The sequence below is a fragment of the Struthio camelus genome, chromosome 1 (genome assembly GCF_040807025.1).
Source record: "Struthio camelus isolate bStrCam1 chromosome 1, bStrCam1.hap1, whole genome shotgun sequence".
NCBI classification, from domain to species: Eukaryota; Metazoa; Chordata; class Aves; order Struthioniformes; family Struthionidae; genus Struthio; species Struthio camelus.
The window spans coordinates 65831923-65855964 of record NC_090942.1 but is presented as its reverse complement, the minus strand read 5'-3'; the positions used below and the strand labels follow the sequence as shown (position 1 = coordinate 65855964).

The following is a 24042-nucleotide window of genomic DNA, read 5'->3' as shown; positions in this document are numbered from 1 at the left end:
GTTATATATCCATATAATTATCCAATAGAATTGTCCACCCCACCCTTCACCAGAACTCAGGAGAGGCAGGATAGCCTCTAATTTCTGTTTTGGTGAAATGGTGCTTGAATGCCATCTCCTGCTACAGCGGTTTAGGAAAAGAATAAAATAGTTTGATCACTGAAAATTATTGCTTAATGAAGATCAGTTAGCCATCTGGCACTAAGCTGAAACATCAAATCTGGTGCACTGCATATGGTTTGCTTTGCCAGTTTCAGAAGAGATTCCTTTTTTTATACCTATTCCTTACAACTTAGAAGGACCTGTTGAATCAATTTATGCATAACTTTATTTTAAATAGATTTTATTGGAGGAATAAAGTATGAGTATTTAACAAGAATGCAACATCCTGTGGTTTTCCTTAGTTTATAGTCTGGAAAAAAGTGTTCCATTCAGCATCAGACTACCTAGTAGAGGACACTGGGTCACCACTTTGGAAGGGGAGTCACACACTACCCTTTTTGATGGCATCAGTATCCCTCATGGTATTTATCCTGGCTTCTATCCACTTACATTTCAATTCCATCTTTTTGGTCCAAATTCCCTCAAAGGACACGGATGGTGACCAGAAACACTCCTGGAGCAACTTTGGGGCTCCATCTGTTTCCCCCATTGCACCCGGCCCCACAACTTCAGCCTCGAATTATGAGCCATCAAGTGGAAGCACACCACACTGATGTGTGATTGCTGATACAATACCAAGCTGTACTTGGACAGTAGGTTTCATAAAGCTTCATAACACTATTATGTTGTATATTTTTACATCATCTGATAGTGGTGATTAAAATGGTCTTACAAGTTCAGGGGCAATGATTCAGAATAGGACACGCAAACATTTCAAGGAGAGATCTCTTTTTCCAAGTCCAGCGGACTCACCCCCTACAAAGTGAAATAACAGTCTGTGAACTACATATTTGTGATACCACTTCCACCATGCAACAGCTATTTTTAGCATCTCCTAAACTTACCACTACCCCAAGGCAATGAAGGTCAACAGAGCCAGTGATGACAATCCAGGTCAGCCATATGCTAAATAAGTCTTATCATTTTTCCTGTAAATAGCCAGTGCAACATATATCCATGGTAAAGGGACTCAGAAGCCTCATTGCTCACAATGCACATCCTGAAAAAATGAGTGGGCTTAATAAGAATGTCCTAAATTTCTTTTTCTGTGGGTAGCATGAACAACTCAGCACATTAACACCAGCCTCTGATCATCCCATGCCACCTTTCCACTTACCAGTGTGGGCAAGATGTTGACATTAAAGGGTTTTTTCAAGATATTTTGCATTTGACTAACACCTGTTAGAAATGGGAACGAGCACAAGGGAGACACTCACTAACTAGCAATGTGCCAGGAGAAAACAATTTAACCAGAAACGTTTTATACCATATATGTCAGCACAACCTAATTTATAGGTGTTCCCAAAGACCAGATGAAGGCCTTAAAGACATAAATCATGAGGAACTATAAAAATACATTTTTAAAAAATTGATATTTTTCTAGAAGACAGTGTCCAATATTTGACAGTCTCCTTCCATGCTGCTTTTGGTATCAATTTGGTTATTGGTGCTTTCTAAACACCAAAGCACATTCTTGTGTCTAATCATGTTTATAACATGACAACTTGTTGTGGTGGAAATGAAGCTGTAATCACATTTTCCGCCATGCATCATTGACAGTGATAAGCCAAATCAGCAGTTGCTTAGTCCTGCCCTCAAAACAGATGAGGGTAGCTTCCAATTTGTGCAAAGGATATAAGCAAAGCCAGCTGAATGAAAAAAAGAAATGTTAGTAATTAATTATTATTTGATGAAAAATGCCAACATTTTCAACCAACATTGCTTACAGCCTATTACTTGTCAGACAATACAGCCAATTAAACTGCATGCATCTACTAAGCAAATTTAATACAGCAAAGCTTGCTACGAATATTGTTAGCAACAAATTTATCTGACCACTCTGAGGACCAGGCTTTCAGCTAGAAGGCAAATTCAGCAGAGATTTAAAAGGTAAATATGCCTAATGAATGGCTACAGACATCACAACATCAAGCCTTGGATACTGTTTCAAGCCAGAATTAGAGATACACAAGCTTGCTGGAGCAGAACCTGAGACCTGGCCCGCTCTTCTTGTCTGAAGAGTGAGCCGAGGTTGATGAGCCTTTCAGCGGAGACCTGGCAGAGTTTTGTGCAAACAGCCTGCCCTTCCTTTGCATGCCAGGTTGGATTTATGGCTTTGGCTGGAAAGCACACAAAACACAAGCACAGGAATAACGCTTTTTTCAGGTCTGTTTGGACACAAAAGCCTTAAAATGATCTCAGGGACAGCAAGCCCACATTAACCAGCCAGAAATGACCGTTAGGCCCAGAGGCAAACTAAAAATGCTTACTCTTACAGAGTTTCTTATCAGAATTTTGCCTTGGAACAGAGAGACACGAAATGTCAAAACATACAACAAGCACCACCGAAGTCTTTTTTTTTTTTTTTGGTGGAGAAGTCAGACTAAAAAGCAAAACACATGACCTTCTAACTTAAGTATAAGCAGAGAAGAGAAGGAAAAATGAGAGAAAGGGAGCGCAGAACAAATCTGTTAACAGAGCAGCTGCTGAGTAGCCAGGTGATTTTATCTCAGACTACTCTAACTAGCAGATTACACCATCTGGCATTTTTCCAAAAGAAAGGTAATGACTAGCTTTCAGTTATTCTTCCCAGAAGTTTCATCTCTACTGGACTGAGTGCATGAATGAAAACACAGACTCTACAGGCAGCCTTTCCCCTAGAAGCAAAAGTTAAAACTATTCATCTGGTAAGATACAGCCATGGAAAGTGAATCTGTGCTGTCATGTAATATTCCTCTCTTCAAATAATAAAGTCTACAACTTCATTAAAATAGGCACTCCAGTCAGTGTGCAAACTCAGAGTGGAAACACACGTAGCAACCAGCAACAAGGAAATGTTGCAGTGTAAGTAATAAGCAGTATTTTGCTAATTACTTTTTCAGATCAAATAATCAATAGTTTGCAGTAGAGGGTATTATCACCTCACCTACCATCACTGCTAATAAGCATGTGTGTGCATGCATGTGTATATATCATTAAATATGCCACATAAAAAAGAAAAACTGGCACTAATTCCATAGTTTATATGATTAAGGAAACCCTTTAACAGTGCAGCTGACTGTCTTGGAAACCAAAAGAAATCTGACATTCAAGTTAAGTAAAATAGCTGCTTAAACAAAAAAAAAAATACATTTTCTTCTCCATTTCACTGAAAAGTCAGGTGAGACTCAACCGACTTATCAGATCAAAGGATACTTATTTGATTAGAGGGGATTTGAGTTTGAGTCAGGCATTGGCTTTCCTGAGCCTTTTCTTCCACCTCAGGCGTATTTAAATCCTCCAATGAGCTGTTTAGACTGAATAGTTTTGCCTGAATCCTCAAGAACTAAAAAAGACAATTAGTCAATGGTATTAATCTCCTTTAAGTGTTAGAAACAGCTTTTTGGAAAAGAAGGAGTACTTTAGTACCGCACACATTTGATGGACTTGAATATCATGTCAGTTGTCACGAGTGATTGAGTCACTGCCTGTCCAGACTTAAGTTTACTACCCTCCTTTCCACGGGGGCATAAGTTATCTTCGGGATAGTCTCTCAGTCAGATGGTTGAGAAATCAGAAAAATGCAGGGACTAGCTTCCACTGATCCTACGGTGAGAACATCTGCCAGAAAATGGATTTTGGGGAGTCTTCTCTCAGTTGGAGTTAAGGTATTTACAAAGAAGACAATAGTTATTTGTATAATCAAGTTTAAGTTGCAATAGCCCTTGTTTCCTTAGCTATCCAATATAGACCCCTTAGAGATACCCCAGGTCTGCCAACCATGATTGGAAAATTCCTGCACAAGGCCAGACAGTATCTTCACTCTGGATGAATTTATATGTGCTTGAGTTTGTTTGGAGGTGGTTTGCACTCCTGCAGTTTGGTGCTTATAAAAGTCATGAACAAAACATACTCACTAAACTCTACCATTATTTAAGTTTTCCCCACACATCTCTGCTGACTGCCTGCACAGCACTCCTGCAACCTGCTGTTCCCAGCTTGCCTTCGAGGCATGTAGTGTTCTCCTTCAGAGTTGACCACAGGGCAATGAGTCTAATTTACTGCAATGTTCAAGATTTCCAAATTTTGCACTAGATATAAGAGGAATCATCTTTGGTCAAACCCAAGATCCATTTGGCCCAGTATCCTGTTTCTGACAATGACCAGTAGCAGGCGTTCAAAGAAGCACAGCCACGGATTGTGTGATCCTTCCCTTGACATACTCCAGCCCCAGTTTCCAGTAATCAGTAGTTTAAGGACTTCCTGATCTAGAGGCTGCTTCCAGACCTTAATGCTTAATAGCCTCTAATGACTCTTTACTCCAGGAATGCATTGGTCTTTCTCTGAACCCATTTATACTCTTGGTCTCCACAGCAGCTTATGTAATGAGCTCTACAACTTAATTATGGGCACTGTAAAGTACTTCTTTCTGACTGATTAAAAATTCTGCTTGATAATTTAATTGGTGTATCATATTGTGAGGAACAGTGAGTAATCATTTGCCTCTCTACACCTTCTGTGATTTTATGAGTCTCTATTGCATATCCCTTCATTTGTCTTTTTTCTCCCCAAGTAGAAGCATCCTAGACCGTTTAGGCTTTTGCTGATGCTGAAGCTGTTCTATCCCTGTCAAGCTTGATATCCTTTTCTAGCTCGATGATGTATTTTTGAGGTAGGATTTCCTGAACTGGAAGAAGTATCCAGTATCTGGCCGCACCAGATGTTTTAATGATTGTTACCATCATACTTTCTGTTTTGTCCTCTTTTCTTGGGTCTCACACCTTCTGATTGCCTTTGTGATCACTGTAAACACTAAATCTTTTCATAGGCATAGGCATAATTATCCAAAGTTCCCTTTCCTGAGCACTAATCACTAAAGTCCAAACTTTTAAGCTTTCTTTCCCCCTCTATGTACGTTATTTTGCCTTCAGTCTCTCTGCTAGACAGCCCTCATTCATGGGCCTCATGCCTGTATCAGGCATTTCCGTGAAATTCATGAGCCTCCACTGCCTTGAAAAAAACAGGCCCTGGTGAGGCCTCACCTGGAGTACTGTGTCCAGTTCTGGGCTCCCCAGTACAAGAGAGACATGGCACTCCTGGAGGGAGTCCAGCGGAGGGCTACCAAAATGATTAGAGGGCTGGAGCATCTCTCCTATGAAGAAAGCCTACAAGAGCTGGGCCTGTTCAGCCTGGAGAAGAGAAGATTGAGAGGCGATCTCATCAACGTGTACAAGTATCTGAAGGGGGAGTGTCAAGAGGATGAGGCCAGCCTCTTCTCCGTGGTGCCCAGCAACAGGACAAGAGGCAATGGGCAGAAACTGAACCACAGGAAGTTCCATCTGAACCTGAGAAAAAACTTCTTCACTGTGAGGGTGACAGAGCATTGGAACAGGTTGCCCAGAGAGGTGGTGGAGTCTCCTTCGCTGGAGATATTCAAAAGCCGTCTGGATGTGATCCTGGGCAATTTGCTCTAGGTGACCCTGCTTGAACAGGGAGGTTGGACTAGATGATCTCCAGAGGTCCCTTCCAACCTAAACCATTCTGTGATTCTGTGACTCTCTTCCCAGCACATCACGATGAACTGATTGTTTAATAATTCTGCATTTTATCCGCAGTTCTATGTGTTTCCCTGACAGAGAGATTAACACTTGCTGCTGGGCAGTGCCAAGGAGTGTTCTGTGGCCCTTAGTGACCACAACGTTCCTCAGGGACTGGGGCTGATTTAAGAAAGTTTACATAGCTCTGGCAGCAATTTATTATTTGAGTTCCTTCAGAATGGTTAGTAAAAAACAGGTCCTAGCGATTAGTTAGTGGCCCTTTTGTCATTGTAGCCATAAGCCTCTTGCATTAACCCTCTCATTTTCCTCAGGTTCATCCACACAAAAAGCAGCTCAGCCTGGGACACTCTTGGACATCCTCGGTAGTGAACGACTCCTTATTCACAATTCATCAGATTCAGTTAGCACTGAAGAGAAATATATCTTTCAAAACTCCTCATGAAACACCTGTTTGTGCGCATGCCATTGCCTGTTGCCCAGTAAGCCAGGATACAGAAGAGCAGAGATGCAGGTAGGGGCTTCCAGGCCACCAGGCATTAGCATCTCAGTGACCCCAATGGAGCCACAGGCACCAGCCAGGACAAATTTGCATGGAAAGCAGTGCATCCCTGTGAAACACTGCAGCTCTGACCAGTTCTATTCTCAGTCTCAAGCATGGCCCTCCTCCAGCTTACAGGCAGCTCATGTCTGCTAGAGACAGAGCTGGAGACAAATAGGTTGCCACTAATGATCTAATTAAGGATTTCAAGCAGCAACCCCAAAGAGAAGAGGTAGCTACAGTACATCAGCTCCTTGAGTGAGCAAGTGACTTCTACTAAGAGCTCTCAAGTCTCCATTCTGTGACCATATTCAGCTCATACTGATCAAACGTCAGACCAAAAAGAGCCACTTAGACCTTCTGTCACTATCTTCATGAATAAAGTAGCAATTTCAGTAAAGTGATACATAGGAATCTTTTGAGAGGGAATAAGAGGAAAAACACATGGAATGTAAGACACCTGCAGAAAGTTTGATCAGGGTGAGAGAGACAAAGAACCTCTACCACATGCCCTCGTCCATTCCGAGTCAACCTGCAGTTCACATCCATTCTCACATTCTGCACATGAAGGGATACTTGTTTCTAAAAAAAAGTTTTTGGTATTCTTGCTCTCCAAACTCCAGGTACAAAAATGGCAGATTATCCGAAAATGATAGAACAGATTTATGAAACAGGTTATGTATTAAACAAGGTATGCACAAATTGTATCCCGATTGTGTTTGCAGTTTTTTAGATATAGATATGGAAATCGTCGCTGCCCTGTGGTTATACTTGAAGCTAAGATTACCGCCAAAACAACACAAGTCAATTAGAGCAGCGCAAATACCAGCCAAGAATCTCTTTAATATATAAATTTGATTTTTTCTGTTCTCTGTTCAGCTTCACCAGTAGGCATATATGAAGTGCCAGATTTTAACCTTATGGAAACTAAATTATAGATTCAATTAAATCCAGAACTGTACTAAGTTCCTCAATTGCTTAAATCTGTCTTACATGAAGAGCCCATCTTCTCAGAGATCAGTAAAAGCACCTACCTTCTTGTAGGAGAAGGTGCTTTCTAAGAAAGGAGACCAATATTAAGGCCTAGATCTTAAAAACACTTAGGAGTCTACATTGCATTGAAATCAGCACAACTTCATTCCTACATGCCTTCATCAGTCAGATCCTGGGTCCAGCAAATTCTCCTGTAACCTCTAATATTAGTCAGCTGCAATGGGAAACCCAGAAATGCCTCAGATGCGGGAGTTAGATCCTTAATCATAAGAAAAAAATCAAAGCCATGTAGAGTTCTCTGTCCTAACAGAGGTCAGGTTTCTAGATATCACTGGACCTGGATATCATCAATTTCTTGGTTTTGCTTCCCTTTGAGGTTTTTTTTTTTCCCCCTTTGCTCTTAGTTTATTCTCTAATTTTCTTTCTGAAGAGGATTATACATCAAGGTTACTTACAGCAGAAGGCAATTTGATTCTAGATCCAGCAAGGTGCCTGCCAATCTTTTGTTTCTTGTTCTATTTGTGAAAAAGATACGTATTAATGTGATGATTATTCTTCCCACAGAAAGTTCCCACAGTACTTGGAGGACCTCCTTGTAGTAACAAAGTTCAACATAAAGTTTGAATGCTGAGGAAAGGAAATTATACTAATGGGGATTCAAAAGAGAGCAAGAGTATCTTTTTCCTGGCATTCACTTAGAAGGAGATTAGCAAAGACAGCTAGGAAAGTAGAAGAGAATACAAATTCTTTCTTGAACTAAGTTATTTTGCTTTATTTTTGCTGAAGTCAAAAACAGTATGTTTGGCAAGGCGGTTTTTCGTCTTTAGTGTTCAAAGCTGTGAATGCCAGGATACAGGTCCGGAGAAGACCTTCTAAGTAAGAGAATCTAGTCGTCTTTGTTGCAGGCAAGCTTACCATGTCATTGCATTCATCAAGATACATCTCAAATCTAACCCTGTTGTTCTCTCTCCCTATTTCTGGAGAAACTGAGTCATATCTCCACTCCTCTGATCATTAAAATCTTTTTCTAATATTCATCCTACATGTATTGCCTGCTAAATCTTTCTTAAATTAATATTAGGATTTTCACATTTCATCCAAAGAGTTAAAATTGGATTGAACCTAGGAGTTACAATTTTTATATGATCTTCTCCAGAATACTATAAAGCCTTGCCTTAGAAATCTTTAAAACTTTGTCAAAAACCATTGGTTGAGGTCATATAAGGACAGAGATGTGCACAGGGAATTTGAAGCTCACATTTTAAAGATTCTGGAATCTATCGAGTAACTAGGATGATAAAATTTAATCACTGTCTTTTCAAGTAAGCAAAGAGGAATGCTCTGGGGAACTCTGAAGCCAGATGACTTCTAACTGCATCACTGACTGGATATCGGCATTACAGAAGATTGATTTGTTTTCACTAGTTCCAAAAGCAAACAAGTCTGAACATGAAATACATTCATGGCACTACATTTGGTTCGGACAGCGTCATAGTATGTTCAAGAACCTGTGTCCTGTACTTCAAGTGTAGACAGTAAACAACGACAGCAAACTGGATAGCAATGAATATGGTATGGTTATAATTTTTTTCTATCATATGCTAAAATAATATATATTAATTTTTGAAAGGGGTGCAGATATTCCATGATAATGCTCAGCCAACCAGGAGAAAATAAGAAAGGGTTTATTTGTTGTTTTCTTTTTATAAGAGTACTCCTTGGTGGCATCAACTATTCTTCTTTTAATTTGGAACACAAGGAAGAGAAAAAAAGAAAGAGAGAGAGAGAGAGAGAGGGAGTGGGACTAAATCCTCAGTAGTCTGGGACAGCAAAGAAGAAATAGGAAAAAAAAGTAAAAGTGATTTTTTTTTATTTTTTAACATCGGCATTGAAATGTTTTCTTGCCTCTCTCAGATGTTGGCACATTGCTTTCAAAAATAACCCAATTTAAGGTAATTTCTCCATTAGACCAGGATCCTCAGCTGGCATAAACTATTTACACAAGCTGAAATGTCATTATGACTCAAGAACTATACGACCTCAAACAAACTATATAATGAAGTATTCTAATTTTCTTTTCTAAAAATCAAGTGTGTGCACTGTAAGCAATAGGTGTTCCTACAAATATGAATTTTTTGAGTCTATCTCCATGTCTCTAAATCATCAAGCATGTTTTTCTTCCTTTTGTTTGTATAGTCTGTCTTCCTTGAAAATGGAAACATATCAGAATTCTTACTTCCCCCTCCACATTTTTTCTCCATTTAACAAATAAGGGTCTCACAGGGGTTAGAAATAAAAATTTTCTTTTTCTGAGTGTGCAAACAAAATTGGAAATAGGTAATAAAGATCCATATTCACTAGTCAACTGAAAAATACTTCAAGAGTTTAAGAACATAAATCAAAAAAAAAAAAAAGGAACTATGTTTTATACCAGAAGAATTCTGTTACAAAGTACAAGAATCAAGTTATCTTCCTCCAGCTTTCACAAACATACTGGAACCAAGGAACAATTCAGAACCAAAGCAAGCTTTACAACAATCCAAATAATTTTTCTAATAAAAGATGTCAGTGGAACACCAAACAGAAATACATTCTCTTTCTCCCTGAAAGGCAAGCTAGGCTTTTGAATTCTAACCACAAATTTTACAGAAAGAAGAGTCCAGATAACATAGCAGGGAAGGGCTTTAAGCGAACTCAGACTTGCCTACATAAAGACTGGGGGGGAAGCCTACTTTTACTTTTCGTTATAGTGACACTTGAGAATGGCAGATAACGAGTAAGACTACCACTCAATAACCAACAAAAATGATATTTTCTCCCTGAGGGAGGAAGCCCAGAAACTCAGATATGACAAAGCTTTTGTCCCCCACCCTTCCTCCCCTTTCCTGTAGGAGATATAGAGAGACATACACACAAAAATTCACCCTTTTTGTTTTAATTCTCACTCTTCATCCAACAAAGACTATGTAGTTCAACAGTAAAGACTACTTTGCTTGGAAAAACCTATATTTTGAGCAGCTGGAACAACAAGCCCTTAACTCCTGGCAGGGCCTGTGGCTGAGAGCACAAGACAAGCACCACCAAGCTTCAGCCACCTGCACCTTTGCCCCAAAGGTATCATTTTGCCTGCCTTCCACTTGCACTCGCTTGGTGGGTAACCCTCAGACTAAGCCCCAAGGAGCAGGATCCTGCCCACTGCTCTTGACTTCTGTGTTTGAAACTAACTGAAAGAATGCAGCAGAAGGAGAAAAAAAAAAAAGAAAGAAAGAAAAAGGATATAGCGTAGTAAGGAAAAAGCAGATGACAAAATTAGAGATCAAGTGAAGGTTCCCCAGCAAGTCTTTATTGCATCCTCTTCCTGCAGGGCCCCATCCAAAGGTTGTCCAGTCCAATGAACAGGTTTTGATTGCTTTTAACAAGTTTCAGGATCAAACAGGAGAGACTTAGGGACAGATCTTTGGGTCTTTACACAAAGCAAAACTTTCTGGTTCATGGGACTTCTACCTAAACAAGGAATGAGGAATCTGGGTGGCAGAAATAATTCATAACAAATCATCACCTTCACCCCCTGGCAACTGACTGGCAGTTCAGAAATGAGCAAAAAATAAGTACACCCAATATCACACCTGAGGCGACAATGTTCCATCCTCCTTCATTACATGGAAAGTTGAAGACTTATGAAACAGCTTAAAATAAACTTCTCAAAACTGGAGGAGAAACAGAGAAGGGCTTGAGTCAAAGAGGAATTAACCTCAGAATACTCAGCATGTTTATAAAATTCAAGACTAAATGAGTATGAATTTATATAAGACATGAGTTGTCTACCCAAAATGCTTACATTCTAAGCATATTTTTGATAATTGATTTTTGAATGGTTACATTTAACTGTACAGTTGACTCTGTACTGAACCTTTACATTTCTGCCTATAGAACACTTCACATCAAATTAAGAAAACAAAATATTGTGTCATGTAATGTTACGTGTCTCACTGGAACTATGTTGAGGGCCTGCTGCCTTCAGTGTGCCCCAGGATGGTGCCCCAGCAAGGGTACAAGGTGCTAGCAGCCAGGAGGGAGCCCACTGGCCCCCTCCTAACACCGAGGGATAGCACTTGGGGACATGCCTAGGTCTGTTTTGAGTCTTTGAATAGGATAGCTTTCAGGGCAACAGTGAGGCAAGAAAAGTGCAGCTTTTTGGCTAGAGCAATGATCTTTGTGGCAGAGAAGAAAGTGGAGGTCTTCAGAGCTCATTAGCAGCTCTGCTGGATATAATTAAACAGATGCTGTAACTGGAGTCTTTTTTTCCTGTTTGTAACTAATTTCAAAAATACTAATTTTCCTCATGAACTGCCCTTTAAAGGAATTTAACTGAAGGAACAAAAAAAGTGTTTAAAATATACATATGGGGTTTCTCTGCTTCCCTGTTGACTCACCAGTTCCATACAAGCAAGCTAAAAAAAGGCAATACAAAGTACCGACAAATGCACATAACAAGCAAACAGCAGGGAGGAGAAGCTTTATTTTTCTCTAGTCTTTTTGGCTACAGTAATACTGGGTGCCGCTTGCATAGGGCCTATATTGCTTCAGGAAAAGATACTGGAACTTGATGGTGCTCTGCCAGTGACAGATAAATCCTCACATGCCATGACCTGACAGAAGCCCTCTGACTTCATTGCACCTAGACCAAGGGAAGATCTGGATGTAAATCTCCAAAACAGTGGGTGCTCCTGATGTTAAAAGGCATGTTGCACTACTTGAACTTTTTTTTTTTTTTTTTAAATCTGAAAAAGAGATTCTGACAGTATGTAAGAGACTTCCAAAGGCAGGCCCTTAGTTCCTGCATTACTGAATTATTGGCTGAAATCATTTGGAGAGAAATACTAATTTGAAACGGAGTCACTGAATATGAAGACCATAGGATCAAAGCAAAATAATATGTTTATGCCTTCTTTTTATTGTGAAAGAACATCATCAGTTTCTGAGACTTCTTTTTATCATTGAACATTAAGATGTGAAGATAAGTGACGCACAGGAGATTAAAATCCTTTACCACAAAATTAACAGACAACAGGTATCCACAGTACAAACATCCTGCACTTTTACTCCGAAGTGCCTCACCCTCAGTGCAGAAGTTCACTTGTAGCAGTGAGAAAGTAGGTCTGTCTCCAAACCCAATCCATCTTTTACCTTATCTTCTCCTGGGGCTTTCAGTAAGAGAGCTAAGTGCCTTCTTCCTCCTGCACACAGTAAAAAATATCTGTTCTCTAAGATATTTCCCTATTTGGCCTGTGTGGAAATGCCACTTCATTTTACAGTGACACAAAACTAGTCATTAAAAGATAACATTTTCAGCTAGGACTAACTCTTGTTGGATTAAAATCAGTGAGAGAGTAGACTGCTCATCACACTTTGAGCTGTCGCTCTTCCCATAAAGTAATAGTAGAAGAAAAAAAAAAAACATACTCCTCTTACTTAATATGAAGTAGCATTTTTCTTGAAAAGTAGTTTAATTACGCTTGCCACTCTGAAACCAGATAAGGTTCAGAAATAAACATACTGGATCCCCCCCTCCAACACACACACATTTTAACGTTGCATCACCTATTCTTAAAAAACAGAAATTATTTCTTTAGATAGTAACCATCTGATGAATGAAATCACATCTTGACAACAAGATGACCATTGCTATAGGTAAGAGGAGCAAAAATATCCTAAATGCTAGTTGCAGATGACAGATATGGAAGATGCCAGACTGGACTATTATCTTAGAGCCTCATTTCACATGTATAAATCAGAAGTAATTAAATCTGACCTTTTCTTAGCATGGAAATCCAAATGGCTTTAGAATATCTGACCAATGAGATTGTAATGTGTGTATAAAATACATTCAACTGCATGATGAGTATGTTAGTTATGGCTATGCCTTCTTATGTCATTTTCCTAGCACTCAAAAATGCACCGATCCACAAGGTATTACGCCAGTCTTGAAATAATATCTACTAAGAAAAAAAAAAAAATTCTCCCCTCCTTATGTGTCCCTTGAGTAAAGCCTTCACAAAATAATAATGCACAATGAAGATGGATGGGATGTGCAGGGAAGAAATATTTTGAATACACTGCTACCGAGATGGTATTGTTACCCCCTTCTAGTGATATTCTGCAACAGCTGTAGCAAAGCACAGTTCTACCAAACCAGCTTGCAGAGCCTGAGAATAGGACCCATGGCGTATGAGTCACGGGACAGGAAAATGTGAACCAGGCTATGTAGGTCTACCTCTCAGCATGCTAATGCATCAAGCCATTCCAACTTCATTCTTGTGGCTACCTTTGTGAGAAAAAAGAGCGAGAGCATGTATGGTGAAGAAGATGAGGGATATGAACAAACGCCACATAGCAAAAGATAGGTAAATCATGGGATTTTAAATGGAGCATGCCTAATTTCTGCTTTAGCTGGGATTAAAATGTGCTTTTTTTTGTATGGATTTTTGCTACTTTTATGGTGAACATAGTCAGTTACTGATGATGATAGGAAAGGTTCCCACCGAAAAATTTGATTGTTAATACAGGCTGATGAACTATAGACCACAGCTGTCAAACGGAGAAGAGGAGAAGAGAAGGAAAAAGTGTCGTGCTGTGTGGATGGCGGACAAAGATTGAGCATACGCAAGTAGCTACATCAGCTATTAGGAAAGAGACAGGTATTTAAGTTCTTCCTTTTTTTTTTTTTTTTTTTTAAAACAAAAAGTATCTAACTAGCAAAGTTAATACGACTACAAGAGCCATCCTTATCTGCTCCCCCTCACTGCAAGTTGCCATGACAACTCGGCAGGCACTGCTACTTTGCAACAGCAGTTTGGGTTTTCAAGTTATGAAACGCTATTAAAAGGTTAAGAAAAGTTCCTACAGAGAAAAGTCTACCAGGGAGGCACTTACAACTACCTGTTAGGATCCTTGCAATTACAAGCAGGTTACTTCTGTAAAGCAAATACCATGCTAAAGCACTTGCATGGGCAATCTCCTATGGGAGAAAGCAAAACAACACAAAAAAAGTAGAGTGAAATACTCTTGCCAGCATTTCGCCCCAGATTTTCTTCAATACTTCTCCCTTTCTGTCTCCATTTCTCAAGGTGAGTTAGGATGCCCACTCCTCTGAACACCTGAAGACCAGCAATAACCTGGTCAGGAACAAGAGCCTCAGCTGGCAAATCTAGTATAACTGAGGACTACAGCGAAGCAATACCACTTTGTATCACTTGAGGTATTAGCCACAAATTAGTTGTTTTTAACTGACTAAAAATAAATACTAAATCAATTATTTAAAAGTAATCTCAAGCAAGGACTGAGTAAAAAATATTTTAGGTACTTTCAGAGAAAATTAAAACACAAGAAAATCTGTACAATTCTTTTTGCTGTTGAGAAGTACATAAACAGAGCTTCTATACACAAGAGGAGCTAATAAAACGTTGTAAACCAACCAAAAAAACCAAACCAAACCAACAACAGAGCACAGAGAAAGACAAAGACTTTGTTTATCTGAGAAAATTGCACTGCTTCAACTTAAATGTGTTTTTAACTGCTTTAGTTATATTAGTCCGAATCAAAATGTGGAAATGACTTCTTAATGATGCCTTGTTGCTCTTGAGCTCAAATCTATGCCCTATGGACTTGACTTAACCTAAAAAAGCTTGTCAGAGAGAGCGCCTACAAAGGAAGTTGTAGGTGTTCTGAAGTCATTCAATTTACACTGATACATAAGTCAAGCACAAACTTCTTGCTTAGGAAAGCTCTATGAAAAACGAAAGGCTAATTTCTGTACAGTAATAAAAATTGCACTATCATGCAATAAACACTAAGTCAGAGATTCTCCAGAATCCTCCACATATTTTGTTATTCCACTTGTTTTCTTTTTTTAAGGCATCTGGTTGCAAAGAAAAATACTGAAACCACAGCCCTCCTATAATTCAGCAATGCCTGCCTGAATTTGCAGAGAAACTGATGCACTAGTCCTAGTTATAAAAGGATCATGATTCAAATGCCAATGATTAAGTAATATTACTTCAACACTGTTGACAATGCACTGCTAATCAAAGCATGCAAGAAAGGTGAGGATGAAAATCTATACAGTCTATTTGAGTGACTACTCATTTTGGGTAGGCTTTTAAAACAACGTTGCTGGTAGAGGCAGTACTGTAAGTTTTTTGTTTTTGTTTTTTTTTTTTCCTTGATAGGTCAGGATTCAACTTTCAAAAGTTGAGAAATGCTGCATTAACTGATGAAGACTAATTCCATAGAGGGGAATGCAATAAATTTGAGTTTTGTTCTTGTGGTCTAGTGTGTCACCAGAAACCTTTACCAGAGTTACAGATGTACTACTTGCAGATCAGAGTGCATTGCCACATTGATAAAAATCTTTCATGAGCTTTTCCCAAAGCAGTAGAAGAAAAACAAACAGCAGCTGAACCTTGAGATAAACTATTCTGATTTATGAGTTAATTTATAATGCCAAAATACACTATTAACTAAAGTAACAGCTTATTTGTAACTTCATTTTAAGTTCACCAGTAACAGAAACATCTTTATAGTATTATAATTTGTGAAATTTCATTTCTATAGTGCTATTCAAATTGGTAGATTTCAAAATGTATTATAAAGATGGGAGCATTATAAGCCAGCATGATCTAGAGGTGAACCAATACAGATACCATGCCTCAGCAACAATTTGCTCCCAGCTCTGGACCTCAGAATCAGCTTTGGTCAGAGCAGCTAATATTTTAATCAGGTGCTAAGCATAAGGGTTTTTTTTTTTTTTTAATATAAATAAAAGGAATTTGCCTTCATATCCCATGAGAATGACTGCATCCTAGTTTTAGAGTTGACCTTCTAATTTATATACGACTTTTCTGGGATGACTTTCACTTCAGTGTTTTCATGTGTGCTGGCTTCAAATCAAAATGAGAATGAAAAGCACTAACAATTATTTTCTGAGAAATACTTCTAGGGACTATCTATAGGTAAAAGGAATAAATTGTTGTTTGACATTCTCACATACATCCACATTACCTTCTTCCCAAAACAACATGAGAAATGGACTTCATATTAAGCTAGTTATCCCTAATCATGCTGCTCATCAACCTCATCTTTTCTCATAAATTGGTCTGAAAGAGATATACCGGTAAGAAAGTGAGGCCAAACTCTATACAGAGGGAACTAGGCTAACTAGAAACTTATGGAGGAAGTAGGTTATGCTGAAATAAGAGGTCTATCCCAGGCGTGCTGAGCCTCTCCCCACTTTCCCCATATTTAGGGATTTCCCAGCATTGCACTGAGGATCTAGTGATGAGTCTGGTGCTAGTCCCCCCCAATGGACTATTTCTCCCCAGACACCTACACAGCCCTGTCTTTTCATAATTAAAAAAAACGCCTGACACTGAAGTAAATGCGAATATGCTTACCACCTTTGGTGCAGCTCCATATGTGATGTCCTACATACAGGGAGCTCGAAGTGAAATTATGTAACTTCACTTCACAGATAAGGTTCAGAGAGGCAAAACATGCCTTTGTCAAGGTCGCACTGTAAGAGGAAGAACAAGCTCAAAACAAAACTAAAACTACTGCTGAGTCCAAAGTCCCCTCTAGGTTCTCATATTTATAGGTGATATATCATGCAGGTATCTTGTCACGTTTTAGGTTTAATTACCTATACTGCTCCTCAAATACACTAGCAATAGAAGAGAGCAAAGGGACATTATAGACATCATTGTTATTATTCCAGATTGGTTTTAATATTTGCAATTGGAGAGTTTTCTGAAGGTTGTGATAGAAACAAACAAACTTCAGATGATGCAGGATGAGCAGGAATGACTTCTACTCAAGTGGAAGGAGAAAGAGAAGAGATTTTTAAAATCAGACCAGAGATTCGTCTCAGATGTAGAAATGATTTAGTGGTTTTTTAAAGAGGAAAGAAGAAGTGTGATGTGAAAATCTTGGGTTGAACCAGGTTTCACGTAATACAGTAGGAACATTACCATCTGCATTGATGAGATCAGCATATTATCCCTCAACTAAGGAAACTGAGTAAAGAACTTAGTTAAGCCTTTTCTACTTTATCCTTTATTTTGCATTTGTGCATTCCATCCTTCCATGCATTATATATGCTACCAAGTACGCTATAAGGTGTTTTGTCTTTTATAGTAAATCTATTGCAAATACCTGAAATATAAAATATATATAAAGCCTGAGCACTGACAATATTATAATTACTATATATTTAATTATTAAATTCCATAATGGCATCATATCTCTTTCACTAAATAGCTACCAATACCGACAAATAACAAGAACACAACAACCCTTTGTTTGTCTACAGGCTTCCTTTGACACTGAACAATGCAAAAAATTAAGTCATTTAGATATAAATAAATATTGCACCAGGAAATACATGAGTAATGAATAAAAAAAAAGGTTTAGATGACCTTGGTCATCCACCAGCTAAAGTAGGACTAACATTTTCAGTACTTCTTCAGGGATTTATCTTGTCTAGCTTTTAACTTTCTCAAGTGATGAAAGTCCTATCATTTCCCTTAGGAATCTAATCCATAGGCTAACAAATCTCTAGGACAAATCCTAGCTGTTGTAAACCGGCCTAGTTCCGTGGACTTCAGTGTAGCTAGCCTGATTTCCACCAACTGATATATTTGTTACAGGATTAGAGACTGAAGAGAAGTTAAATGTCATCCATTTTTATAACTGTCCACCTCGTTTAACACCATATCTCTTAAGACACTTCATAACTTTAGGTTCCTTTGTTTTAAGCACTTAAAACAGGACACAAAATGTTACCCAATAAAAAAAGGACCTTCTGGCTTCCAAAGCCATTTCCCAGTGTTACCATGGAAATGAAGACCTAGCTCCTTAACAAAAACATTAATGATCAGGTGCCTGGAGTCACACAAAAGAGAAAAGGGACGGAAATTACCAGCTACTCAATGGCGCGTCAATCTGGAGCACAACCTCCCCAGCTAGGGGCAGGATTCAATACACCATTTTGCACTCACAGAGCTTCAGCAGAGCCAGATCTCACAGTGTCAGAACAGAGGAGGGTTGCTGCTTTATTTTAAATCTGGCTTGCTAACCAAGTTTGCTAACTTTAGAATTAAAACAAATAAAACAATAATGTCATCATCATTTGAGGGAGGGAGGGGAGGAGGAGGAGAAAGAAAGGGCAGCTTTAATAAAAGCAACACTATAAATGTGTTGCCATGATCCAGCCCCCTCGCAACGTGTCTATAACTGTTTCATCTACCCTGCCACCCATGGCTAAATGTTGAGGGCTGGAACAGATTGCCCTAGATTGTTCTGTTTGAAATTATCACCATTACCGAACAAACTGAAACAGAGACCAAGGTTTTCCTGAGCTAGGCAAGGATATTGTAACTGATGGTCCCTGCTGTTAAGAGCTGTTGGCCTAAACAGAGAATAGAAAGGGAGACTTGCCCAGGTTCATAGTCAGTCAGTGCCATGAGCAAGGCAAGAAGCCAGGTTTCTCAAGTCCCCTGTCACATCCCCTAGCCACTGGACAGCACCGCCTTTGGGGTGCACTGATAACACTCGCACTTCCTGGCACATCTGCGCTGCAGATGACTTCAGTCATACCCTTTTGTTTGCTCATTTGCTTCAAAATGCACTGAGTGTCTAACTGTCCTTTTTCGAATATCATCATTTTTCGTTCAGCAGAGCTAGAGTTTTTGAAATGATTCAAGAAGAACGTGAGAGAGAAGTTTGCATAGTGTCTGTCCAAAGGGGTGAATCTGAGGGAAGAAATGCCACCCACCACATTGTTGCCTTGGTATTTTAGCACCTATCTCCCCAACACTTACACCAGAAAAATCCTTCCACGTGCATTGAGATACAGGTATGGGAAAAAGCACTCCATAAGGCAAAGAAAACCTGTGCGTGACACACATCACATGCATACACACACACACACTCATAAAAAATATCTACCAGATTCCTGTATTTTGATGCCTTAAAAAAGGGATACCAAAACCCAATATTTTCTCATTATCACTATGTCAGTATTTCTATGTTGGATCCTCTTATTCTATGCTGCTCAAAACATGGACGCCCTTATTGTACCACCATGACCAATCTCTTGGGAATTGCTACTGAACTTAGTGATTATCAGCACAGAACTAATACCAGTATAGTGAAACCAGGATGGGGTCTGTTAGCCTGCTTGCCAAACAGAAGTCGCATTGTGGAAATGAAAGTCAGACCTAGTTTATTAGTATGCTTGTCTAAGCTTGTGCATGCAAAGCCTTAGAGAGAACTGCATTGAAGAAAAAAACATTTCCTTTCATTCTCTTGAAATCCCTAGATTTCACAAACAATTCCCCAGCCTCCTAAACTTAGTTCCATAAAAGACAGTGGCTCCAGGTTAGTCCACAAAGCAGATCAGGCTGGGGTCCCCTCAAACCACGACAACCCCTGAAGTCAACTGCTGAAGACCTGGGACAGTGAATCTAGAAATCTTGGGTTTTTCTTACCAATTCCATATATAAAGTGTGGGCCTCCCCTCAGATGAGTTCAAGTCACCACAGTACAGAAGGAATGCCAAAGGCAGCTGTTTCACACAGATTAGAATCAAAGCCTAGCAAATGTTCAGGAGTTTTAGGGTTTGTTTGAACATGAAACTCAGTCAAATTAACTGTGAGCCAAAAACAGAGAAAAGATATCCAAGAGAAGTTTCCTATATACAGAATTTCCCAAATGCTACAGTGGTTCTCCACATTTATCTGGAACCAATGGCCTTTTTTTAAATACTTTCATATTAATGGCATGTTGTATAAAGAGCTGGAATTCAGAAAACAAGACTAATTTTCAGCATAACATGAATTAAATTTGCATGCAGTCCTACCTGCAACATAAGTGGTCTGGGGGAAAAGTAAATTTAGGTGACTCATTTTACATTTTACAGTTGTGTGTTGTTTTCTTTTCCTTTATTTAAAATATGCTCAAATTAAAAACCTCCAAGGAGGTCCATCAACGAAGCTGATTCTGGATCTGCCATCACAAAAGTGACCAGCTTTAAGGCTGGTCACAATACGTCACTAAACTATATCACACTGAAATAATAGACTCAAGTTAGGACTCAATGCAGAGGGGAAAAGAAGCAGTTGATTTGTTTTGTTTTAGAGCATACTAATCAAAAGCAGCAGGGCTTTGCCGACTCACACTCCAAAGACTCAGCTTTACAAAGAGACCAGGACTAGAAATAACTTCATGTTTTGGGTAAACTCAGTGAAGATGCAAAATATAAACATTAAACACCATCTGCAATATTGACTACAATAAATATATGAATCATGATGCAGTACCTACACGTCAATATATTTTATGCTTGGAATGTCTTTGAAGCCAATATACCTGTACATCAATTAAAATGCAACTAGCTGAGTAAAACAATCAGCTTATTTGACTTTTGCCACATTTAATACTTTTATCACTTTTATTATTTTAATACATTTATTGATTTTTCTAATAAGCCATCATGAGATAAAGAAACAATAGTATTTTGACTTCTAGTAATCTTGTTTCCAATTTCATTTCATCGGTGATTTGTCCAAGTCCCTACAAACTCAAAGGCACTGAAGGAAATCAAAGCTAGAATCTCTGACCATTGCCTGAAGCCGTAAGACCCAATCATTTTTTTCAACTTCTAATATTGCTTACTGGTAACAGACTACTGTGCTAACCTAACAACTTGAAGAAAGCTGATGGATGGTGTTTGCATCTTCTCAAAACTATATTTACAGGGAACAAATGGGTACATTTCACTGAAGCAGGCAAGGCCAAGCACATTGTGAAAAGAGATGGAGAGTGGGTGGAACAACCACCTTGCCTTTCCTTTTCTTTAATTTTCTTTCCCCTCTGGCTCTTTAGGCATTAATTTTAGTAGAGGCTTGGGATTCTATTCTGGTACAGATATCTTCAGAGAGAGTTTTGAAACTACATCTAGGTAACTAAATAAATAAGAATTTACCATCTCAATTTACTTTAAACAAGTAAAAACAAAATGAGCACCAGTCTAGAATAGCATACAGTCCTTGTGATATGAATTAGAAGCACAAAGTCCGTCATAATAATCAGATAGCAGAACTATGGACATTGAGGGTGAATAATAAAAAAAAGACTAAGCTGTTCTGGTATTCTTGTAAATTATGTTTAGAAGATAGGATTTGAGCTACCAGAGCAAGAGTCAAAATTGCAAAGCAGTAAACATATTTTTTAAGAATAAGTCACACTTCTTTGCATCTAAATTTAGTTTGGCTTAGCATTTTGAAAGGCACTGGACTAACTCCCCCCCCCCCCCCCCCCCTTGAGATGCCAGAGCTTGCTCTGGTGCTGGAATACGTACAGACGTGTTAAGACAACCCTTTGTCCAGCACAACCTACCCTGCCACAAAGCCCAGAAATACCCTATGGTAACAGAAACATGCTGTGCTTTGTACCAAGCTGGGCTGCTGGTGTCTCTACATCACACTGTGCTGCACAGCATACACGCACATCTCATCTCCCATCTAGCTACTGAATAAGCTCAGCAAGGCCAGAAGAAGTAAAGACACCAACCACTGCCACATCCCCTAAGGAGGCACATCTTCGCTGTGAAGACATCTCCCTCAAAAGGGTGCAGAAAGCACCTGAAACCTCTTCCCAAGCCCACCCGTGTTGAACTAGTGGGAGAAGAGGGTTACATAACGAGGATCAGAAGTAGGATGCTACAGCATTGAGTGAGCCACAAAGTGACCTCTTTTGGTTGTCTGTTGCTGCTGCCTGCGACACTTCTATTTCATTTCAAAATATTAGCTTCAGTGACAATATATGGGGGGGGGGGGGAGGGAGGGAAATCAAGACCCATCAAAAAGCTGCCATGGGAAACACTACAGCATTTATTATATCACATGCAAACTCAATTGTTCATAAGGCCAGACAAAGCTTCCTAGTCTAAGGTCCTGTTTTCAGTTGCACATGAACTGCACTATCCTTTAAACACGTAGGCTGAAGTTTTCCATGACAGGTTGCCGCCTCAAGGTGATGGATTTCTTTCAATTTTACCTAAAATAGTTTAGCTCTAACCAAGAACAAAACTGGAATAAAAGACACTGTTTATTCAGCATTTAAAACGTTCAAGCATCTTTTTGAGCATCAAGATCTAGAGCCTCTACTCTTTGCAGTGGTAACAAACTTGGCAGAGGAGAGGGGACTTCATGACAGACAAGCACCTTTTGCTGTCCTTATGAAAATCCACTTGAACCTGCCCAAGAGATAAGCCTCAGAAATTTCAAGCATTTCACATGCCTCCTAGATTTTGCTCTGAATCTAACAAATAGCTGAATTGACCAAGGATTTAATTTGCACTGGGGTTGAACAGGTCTTTCCTTGCAGTTGTGGTCTGAGCTGCGAAATCCAGATCTGGATGAAATGAAATGAAATGAAACGAAAGAGCTCTGCTCTGCTGTCTGTAATCCCAGTGACATCCAGACAGCATGAAAGAGGAAGGCATCTTAAGCAAACATAACAAAGAGAAGAGATCAACTTGCATAGGAAAACAGCCTGAGGATACCAAAGCTGGCAGGAGGGGAGGCAAAACCTGGGACTGGGATCTAAAGTGGGACACTGGCAACCAGGATTACAGCTAATGGGGACAAAGAAACGAGAGACACTTAGTAAGGCTGATTGTTCAAGGATATTCAGAAAGACACCAACGTTCTCATATACTCAATGCTCAGATCCCCATTTGTGACTGGGAGACTATTACATCCATGGCCACTGTTAAGAGTGTTTGCAAAACCCTCATCACTAGTGCTATGGGAAAGACCAACAAGATGAAACCCATGAGGCCAGCAGTAATTCTGCCTCCATTACATACCCTGAACAATGTCCAGTAAATACTACATAAGAAACAATAAAGTGAAAACAAAATATTGAATAGCTGCTCATTCAAATAGCAGTGGATGTCATGAGCACAGAGGGAAGTAGGAACCCTGCAAAAAAGTGTGCAACTCTAATTAAAGACTGACTCATAATGCATATGTGCAAGGGGGTGGACAAAATTAATGTTCTGGCATTTCCTAACTTTTGTATGTTTGATTTTGCAGTCCCAATAGCCCTCTTTTTCCATAGGGTGTGAATGCACGTCAAGTATGTAAATAAATACTCAGTGAGGGTGTAATTCAGCACTGCGCTCCTTAAATCAGACTGTTGCACCCTGCTGAACCACTGCGTTGCAGGTGCGTCAGTCAGTGCACATGCAACACAGTAGAGGATGGCAGTAGAGGACGGCAGTCACCTGTAATACTGCTACGAGGTAAAGTGCACAAACCCAGCACAGTGTACTCCTCACTACACAAATACCCTGAAACAAAGCAGTAAGAGGGAATCCATCTCTATTTAAAAAATAAAAAAAAAAATTTAAAAGGAGACTGAAAAGGTAATAAATATAGGGTGAACAGTGGGTATTGCAAAAATAGCCTTTAAAAGAATATTTTAGCTAGTGCAGAAAGACTGACACTCACAAGCAACTTGCAATAAATTAGAAGAAGAGAACCCAAAGGAATAGAAGTCAGTCACTAAGGGAATAGCTTCTAGCATCAAGCCGTCAAAGGACTGCTGTAGCATCAGTGAGGGGGTGGGAGGGGAAAAGAAAAGGAAGAAAAATCACAAAAGTGTCTCTTTTAAGGGACTTATGTTGGTTACAGTCTTCTAACCCAGCTCATAGACCACATTCTAGTTCAGGCAAATTCTCCCCCTTCC

The 24042-nt window shown here is 39.3% G+C and overlaps 1 protein-coding gene across 8 annotated transcripts in view; it reads right to left on the bottom strand.

Annotated features, from left to right (window-relative positions):
- Positions 1–24042, bottom strand: part of DGKI (diacylglycerol kinase iota) — a 227244-nt gene that overhangs the window by 146257 nt on the left and 56945 nt on the right. The window lies entirely within an intron of this gene.